This window comes from Mycteria americana, chromosome 11, assembly GCF_035582795.1.
Source record: "Mycteria americana isolate JAX WOST 10 ecotype Jacksonville Zoo and Gardens chromosome 11, USCA_MyAme_1.0, whole genome shotgun sequence".
In the NCBI taxonomy this organism is placed as follows: Eukaryota; Metazoa; Chordata; class Aves; order Ciconiiformes; family Ciconiidae; genus Mycteria; species Mycteria americana.
Window position 1 is genome coordinate 23,366,369 of NC_134375.1, and position 8,586 is coordinate 23,374,954.

Genomic DNA, 8,586 nt, shown 5'->3' on the forward strand with positions numbered 1-8,586 from the left:
AATTTTTTTAACGTGTGAGAGGATGCTCAGGACTGTGGACTACTTTGGTGTAAAATATGCTGTGAGCAGGCCATACGCAGATTTTCCTGGTTCTGTAGGTGCATCTAATCTTGACCTGCAAGACTCAGTCTTCACAGCCTTGACTTCTCATTCAAGTATGCTGTAGTCACAGCCCTACATCAGAGCTGTCATCAAACACTCCGATGCCGAGCGTCCGAACCCAGACTGGATCCAGTTTCAGCGCTGCAGCCTTTCTCTCTCATGGCTCCTATCTAAATCACAGCATGTGTGTCTTTCGGGGCTAAGAAGCAGCAAATTTTGCAGCTGAATTGAACAACAGTTTGGTGACAAAGATGAATCCTAAAAAGAGTCCGAGGACACATTCAGGCTCATTTTTCATGTATGAAATAAGTGGGGATTTGAATCGTGCAGGTGAGTATTCTGGTCCATTTCAGTAACACGATGCTTTCAGGCGTGATTAACATGTTTTTGTTAATATTTAAAAATCAAATAAGACATTTGCTGATAATTCCTTCTCCTTTCTTGGCCTTATAATAAGCATATAATAAATTCAACAGCTGATGTCGTGAGGAGCTATTGGATTTAAGCCCATCTGAACATGTAGGTATTAGGACGCCTTCTGCACCTTTGTGTGGAACGAACAGGTCTTAGTTATTAGGAAGTGCTGCACAAGCTCACCTCTGTGCAGGGTGTTAGGCAAGCAATCCCCAGCAGAAAACGTTTGCTATTGCCTAAGCCATGGGAAATGCTCTCTTACTCCATTAGCCTTGCTGCAGTTGCTCATTTCCCCCCCCCTACTAATTCAAAAGAGGAGGGAAACATATCTTTGCATCATTAGCCCAACTGTATTTTACAGGTAAACTAACAAATAAGAGGAGAACTTGAGCGGCCCCCAGGGACCTGAATTTGTTTGCCGCTGGGCCGTTCTATCTGCAGCTGGCATCGGCGGAAACCTGAGTGCTCCATTAAAAGTCGACAACCTCTGTTCGCCGGGGCACGAGGCAAACAGAGCCAGCCTGTTCTGCAGACAGACTGACGGCCTTTATCTCCCCCCACCCAGCTCATGATGGGAAATGATGAGACTCTGAAACAAAAAGCTTGAAACTAGGACTCGGCACTCTTACCCTGCAGCTGTTGTACCAAGGAGGAGTAGCAACGCAAGGTTGCCTTTCAGGGGCCATGTGGGAAATACACCGAGTTGAAACACGTTAAGTGAGGACTGGGGCTCGTCCGGGGGTGCTACTAGGAATGGGGAATAACACATAGTGCTGGTGTGGGCCCCAAAGAGTGACCAGGGGTGTGCACGTCTGAAAATCTTCATTCCGAAACCTTGGGGATTGCCTGGGTAAGTTACTACTCTCAAAGGCAATGGGGATAATAGTAGAGCGTCCACCCTTTCTACTATGCCCATGGATGAATGCCTTAAGCAACAGCTTACTATGCTCTCGCCCACCCCGAGGCGGCTCAAACCTTTGCTGTCCTATGGCATCATCTTGTAGTAAATGTGTGCCCGGGTTTCAGCTGGGATAGAGTTAATTTTCTTTATAGTGGCTGGTATGGGGCTATGTTTTGGATTTGTGCTGAAGACAGTGTTGATAATACAGAGATGGTTTAGTTGTTGCTGCACTCATCAAGGGCTTTTCAGCTCCCCATGCTCTGCCAGGGGCAGAAGAAGCTGGGAGGGGGCACAGCCAGGACAGTTGATCCAAACTGCCCAAAGGGCTATTCCAGACCATATGGCCTCATGCTCAGCGTATAAAGCTGGGGAAGAAGGAGGAAGGGGGGGACGTTGGGAGCGATGGCGTTTGTCTTCCCAAGTCACCGTTACCTGTGATGGAGCCCTGCTGTCCTGGAGATGGCTGAGCACCTGCCTGCAATGGGAGGCAGTGAAGGAATGCCTTGCTTTGCTTTGCTTGCATGCGTGGCTTTTGCTTTCCCTATTAAACTGTCTTTATCTCAACCCCCGAGTTTTCTGACTTTTACTCTTCTGATTCTCTCCCCCATCCCACCGGGGGGGAGCGAGCGAGCGGCTGCGTGGGGCTTGGCTGCCGGCTGGGGCTGAACCACGACAATGTGGCTGCTGAAGTGACGCCTTGATGCTCTGGCTGCTCACAAAGCAGAAAGTAGGGGTACGTGTGTCTTCGTCCCCATGGTGCAACAGGATTAAATTGCGCCTCAAACATGTGGGGTTAGGGATGATTCATGTGAAAATACATCGAATTAGATGGTTTTGTCTTTTTAAAAGACGGCGCTTCAGCCAAGGGACAGCGTGCCACACAGGAAGTACGCCGGGCTTTGATGGTATCGGGGTCTGAAGGGAAATGCGCGATACTGCTCCGAATGCAAGGGAAGTGGTCATCCCAATCTGAGTTTGCAGATATGTGAATGGTAGATTCATCAGTTCTACGCAGAAGAATATACCTTTACCCCATCCTTGCTGCTCCTCTGTCCCTTTATTCCGCTTGCTGTTTTCATCCACAGAGCTCTCTGGTACAGCCAGCGAGTTGCTGTTTCTCGTAGGCTTAAAGGCCATGTTGTGTTACTGAACGCTGCTGTTCTGTTACTTGCCGTTTTCTTTTGGAGTCCGAGTATGTGAGCCGTTCGATAGTAACACGGGAGTTTTGGGGTTGTTGGGGGTTTGTGCATAATCCTGCTATCCTTTTACTTGTTATTTCAATCAGACAGTATTATAAAGCGTGTAAAGGGAGAGTTCCCCTAACCAGCTGCCTTTTGTTCATCTTAATCTCTAGTCGCTGCGAGTGACCTTTCGATAACAATCAAGATAGTAGTTTGTGCTCTAAAAGCTTGAACGTAGAAATGAACACTGCAAATATCCTTTTTGCTCTTAGCTTTCCACCCTGCGTTGGGTACGTAGGTTGAACCATTATTCTATTTACCTTTTGAAGGTAAAGGTGGTATCCCATGAACGGGATTTTCGGAAGCAGTAGCCCTAAACCGCCTCTTGTAACAGTCCAAGTGAGCTTTATGGCTAACTTCAGCGGGATGGGCATGCCCGCAGCACGCAGCTGAGGGCCCAAACCAAGTCACTACGCTGTATGCCTGTGTGAGCGACCTTGGTGATCTCCAGCAGAATTAGGGCATTTCCCCCCCGAATTACAGGGATTTAACCTCTCATTTGTAGGACATACTCCGATGCCTGTACAATGGTCTCTCAACCTCTCCTCGCATACACAGTAAACTCTGGCATCCCTGCAGAGGAGGAAAAAGGAAGGGAAAACGTCTTAGGGAGGGAAGCATGTGAGCACAGACCATTAAATGCATTTGGATATTGTCTTTTGGTTGTAACAGTGGGTGAAACGTAAGGATAACCCGCTGCAAAAACGGGGCAAGGATGGCTCCACAAAAAAGTACTTCTGGCTTAGGGTCGCGTTAAGAGAAGGAGCCTGACGGGAGTCTAGCTCGTGACCCTGTTTTATGTCCATTTGACCATGGTGTTGCGCTGTATCAAAGAATAATCCGAAGCAGTTGCATGTTGAATGAAGCGGTACAGGATCTTGCTAGAAGGGATTTGTGGATGTGCTTTACTGGTATGTATCACTTAATGCAGAAGTCTTGAGGATTTCGGAGTCCTCCCTGGGCTCTCTGGCTAGTCTGAGGTAGCAGTGGGTGCTTAAGGTCTTACCTTTTTCATAGGTGTTTCTTGAATCTGTGTGAAGAATCGAAGTGAAGGTTTGTGGTGAAGAGGGTGGTAGAAATGAGGGGCAGCAAAACAATACAGGTACTTTTTGGTTGATTTGTGATTAACTTTAGCTTTTAAGCCTCTCTCCCTGCCCCACGTGTAGGGCCAAGCCTACTGCTTGGCTTCGTGGCTTCGGAGACTTCAGAGGTGTTAAGAGCGGGGAAGAAGCCCAACGATCTGAACATCAGCAAGGATTTGGCAGGCCTGCAGTCCACTCAGCAAGTCTCTCTGGCATGCACGTTGAATGTTGTCCGCTAGGTAAGCGGATCGTGTGTCTTTCTGGTCTTAGTTTCAGCTACTTTGTGTCTGTCATTCTCAGACTCCAGAAGAATTGCCCTGGGTGTCTCATGGTCTCAAGAGTGCCCATCTCTAAGTGTTTTGGGAGATGCCTTTGGTTTGCATTGCTCTCTGCCTCCTGGTTTGTGACCGGTTCTTTTGCCCCCTTCCCTATTTTTTCTGACATTCTTCTGGTCAAGAGGTTTTGTTTCTCATAGCACCAAGAGCAGAGTTAGAGGCGGAAGCAATGCAAAACTCAGATATGTCCCCATCTCCCTTCAATCTGTTTATCTTCCGCAGAGGCCTGATAGTGAATGACATTCATATAAACAGTGGCTAAAAGACCTGATGTACACCGTTCAAACATCCTGTCATGATCTGGGCACATGTACTTGATTGAAAAATAAACATCTAACATGCATAAACATCTGATGTGTTTTCCCGGTTAAAATTTTGTGTCCCTATGCTGTATTTTTTTTAAGACCCGCAGTTTGTTCTTCTATTTTCCCACCATCCGTAAGATATATCCTGGTTTTAATTCTACTTTGAGCTGCTGGCTATGACTTGATTCCTGCTGTAGACAAGTTTACCCAAATGCAAGTTTATGAGATATAACAAACAGTACTTCAGGGAAGTACTTAAATGCTTTTCTCTTTCCAGCAGTGACCCATTAAACCATTTTACACATTTTCATTTAACCTTGTCTCTCCCCCTCAATACACTTGAAGGAAAGGACAGTGTTTCAATCTAGAAAGCCATGTAGGTAGGAGCAGGCTATCATTTCAAATTTTGGAATCTCTGTTCTTTTTTCCAAGACCCAACTGGACAAAGCCCTGAGCAACCTGGTCTGGAACTAACTTTGCTTTCAGCAGAGGTTGATGCTAGGTGGCCTCTCAGTATCTTTTCCAATCTGAGTGATTCTATGAATCTGTATTAGATTGTGTGCAGCCGTAGTTGAGAATCAGGTGTGTTCATGCTGAAATTCCTGTAGCTTAAAAGAGAAGCAGCAGCAGCTGTCAGTTCATCCCCTGGGAGCTCTTCAGCCTTGGAGCTGCTCTCTTGATTCTGCCAGAGAACAGCTGAAGTGTGAGGACCTTCACAACACATCACATTTCTTTGCAGGGGTGTTTGGAAGCTGATTCCCTGTGATGGGAATCCAAGTACGCAACTCTCAGGCTCTGGAAAAGAATGAGTCCTTGGGAAGTCCTTGGGAAAAGATGATATGGGCCTAAATAATAGGGGTGTGTGCATAGGAACGATGCATTGGCCGCTGCTGTCAAGGGCCAAAAGCGTGCTCCAGCACCGTCCGTGGATATCCTTTTTGTTGCCAGCTTCTCTGTGGTAGGCTCCTGCAGTAAGATTTTTTTTTTTCTTTTTTTTGACGTGAAGACTAGATGTTTTCAGGAACTGAGGGAAGACTAGCAGATAAGTTGCTGAAAAAGATGTGTCCAGAAGGTGCAGCGAAACTCTTTTAGAGGCATCATTTGGAGAAAACGTGGTTTGGTTCCAGGTTCTACCTGTGCTCAGTGCTGGACCGTCCTGAACATCTCTGGCTCTGGCTGTGGTGACCGGTGGATTCTCTGTGCTGGGCCTGCGAAGATAAAACTGATCCAGTGTGCGTGGCTGGGAAGTCACTGGCCACATGCGGTGGTTTCACTGTGCTCATCTTATCTCAGTGGAGGGACACGACAGAGCATCCCAGCGCCTTGTTTCCAGAAAGGAGAACTCCATTTCACGACAAGGGGATATGCGCTCACCTGTGTTACTCGGGGAACAGACTTTGTGGCAAAGGCCTTCAAACTTTGTGCTTTCTCCCACATCTGGAAAAGCAGACGGCAAAACGCAGTTCAGGAGGTGCGGATGTTAGAGAGGATCAGGCTTTGAGCCTGAAGGTCCTCGGTGAACCATCTTAGCATGTAGAAGGGCTTGGTAAGATCTCTGGCAGAGACTTACACGTGCAGTTGACAGCTTTGTCCATGAGAAGAAGTTTGTTTTTACTACGAGCTGCATTGTGCGTGCTGTTCTTCCCTAGCTGTCTCTTTGCCCTCCCGCTATCCTCAGCTCTTTTCAGAAACCTTAGATTTATCACTCTTGGATCGTCTGTCTTGTTCTGGCTTTTAAAAATAAAAGCTTTTCAAAGGGCCTTTGGAACAGGCTATGTTGTTTTTGGCTGGGGCTCTTAGTGACACTCATTGCAGAATTAAAACTTCTAATTAGAAAGCAAAAAGATGCAAGGGAAGGAAAACACATTGCTGCAAAATTAGGGTGGATATTTTAATTGCCCCAGAGGCATGGAATTCAGGTCCATTGTGGAGTTTGCTGTGCCCCAGAAGATCACTGTAGAAAATGAATTACTGCTTTCCATAAGTAATCTAGAACCTTTTAATTTTAAAACCTCAAACAGGCATCTCTGCCAAGACACTTGGACGCTGCCTCAGTTGATGCAGACGTCCTAATAAGAACCATTTAAAATTTACACACGTGATGTGGAGAGGGCTAGATACCAGGAGAAAGTAGTAGTTAAGGATGGCAAGGGAAAAGTTGTAATAAAAAATAGATGCGATGGAAATAGAAATGCAGATGACCTCTGTGACCCTGGATTTTTCAAGTGGTTTGCTCCCCCTGTGCACATTTCTTGAAAAATTGCTTTGAGATCATCTGCCGGCAGGGTCTGCGCTATAGGGGAAGGAGGTATCTATGTGTCGAAACTCATGCGGGCTCCTGCCCGGTTTGAGTGGGTGCTGCTTGGCACTGCTCTTTCCTTTTCTGTGGGTGATGCTGGGCCCTGGCCAAGCCCTCAGATCTTTCCATAGCACCTTTCCCCGGGCTGGCGGGGGTGGCATTTTGGTGCTTGTTGGTGTTTGTGTGCGTCTGTGTCCGCCAGAACCCCTGCGAGGTCCCGGCCGTGCTCTCCGCAAAGCTGCTTTGAGAAGGGGGGAAGAAGACACAGAGAAAAGGAGATGATTGACAGTAGCCCTTTAGATTTCTGTTGTTAATGCACCAGTAATAAGATAAGGCTTATCTTTAAATGTTCATGGAATCGAGACTTTGATGGAAACAGGCTTTTGGGTTAATATATTTTTGATAGATAAAGCAGAATGAAATGGAAAGACCCAGGGAACATACAGTATATGGAGAAAGACATATTTTTCTTTTAAATCTCTCTCCTCGCATGCTATCTGTGTGCGAGAGTTTGACGTGCATGTATGAACGATGTGTTTGTAAACACACGCTCGGTGCGTGTGTTTTGGGGGGGACGCGGGGGCCTAAATGGGGTCTTACTCGTGTAAGAGGCAGCCGAGCGAGATGAAATCTGCTGCTGTGCCTGCCAGTCGAGATGAAAACTCTCACCCTCTCTCCCTACGCTTCCGTTCGAGTCCAGCTACTGTCAGGTGGGTAAACGCGAGCAGATAAGAGGTCCCAATGTGGCACAGATTTTGCCTCCCCCTCCCCTGCCGTGGAAAAGGAGCTGCGTGCCGGCCCCTTGGAAGAATTTGGGCAGCAAAGTTGTGTTGGTTGAGCTGCACAGGGGGAGTTTGGGCTGTCGTAGTCATTAATGCATTTCAGCTCAAGCCCGTTGTATGATCTGGTTTGCATATTTGCACATTTGGATGAAATTATCTCGCAACCGTGCATAGTACGGTGTCTGGGAAGGCCATGCCAAAGGGATACGGTCTCCTCGCAGCGCAGAGCTGCAGCGTACACGACTCGGATCACAGACCGCGCGGTTGCTGGTTTTTCGGTCGCGTACGTGAATCACAATCGTTGAATTTTATCTACCCGGCCTCCTCCCTCTCTTTTCTACCTCTTCAATGAGGAGTCGTCTTTCCTTTCTTCTCTCTCCCTGCCCACGGACCCCCATGCTGCAGGCCCGGCCAGCTGAGCCACGCGAGTAGACGCGACAGGGAGGCGGGGGAAGGAAGGCGAAGCCTTGTCGTGCTGCAGTGCTCATCTAGGGAAGAAAGCCGAGGGGAGACCTCCTCTCGTGCTGCGGTGCTCACCTAGGGAAGAAAGCCGAGGGGAGACCTCCTCTCGTGCTGCAGTGCTCATCTAGGGAAGAAAGCCGAGGGGAGACCTCCTCTCGTGCTGCGGTGCTCACCTAGGGAAGAAAGCCGAGGGGAGACCTCCTCTCGTGCTGCGGTGCAGCTCTGTGGTCACACGCAAAGCTCCCCTCGGCTGCCAGGCAGGGAGGCAAGTTTGCCATTGTAGCTTTAGGGGAAGGCATAAGAGAAAGCCAGGTGGGTTTAGTGGGGGTGAGAGGTGAGGGAGCCGGAAAGGTTCTAGAATTAGAATTATAAACACGCGAGGAATTCGTACTCAACTACATTTGTAGTCTGTTCCATGAAAAACTGCTCCTTGACAAATTGTTTGCCTGGCTTTCATGCCAGACCTAACTGCATTAAGTCAGGCTTCTGCCACCGATTTTGAGAAGAACCAAAGCTTTTGAGAATTCAGCTGTGGATGGATACGTGTGGATATGTGTTGTTGAACACAGTACAGGGAACTGCACGCCGGGCTGGGCTACAGTGGTAGAGGCAATAGCTGCCATTCCCATCTCCCAGACGGCCTAAGACGCTATGATCAGTAAC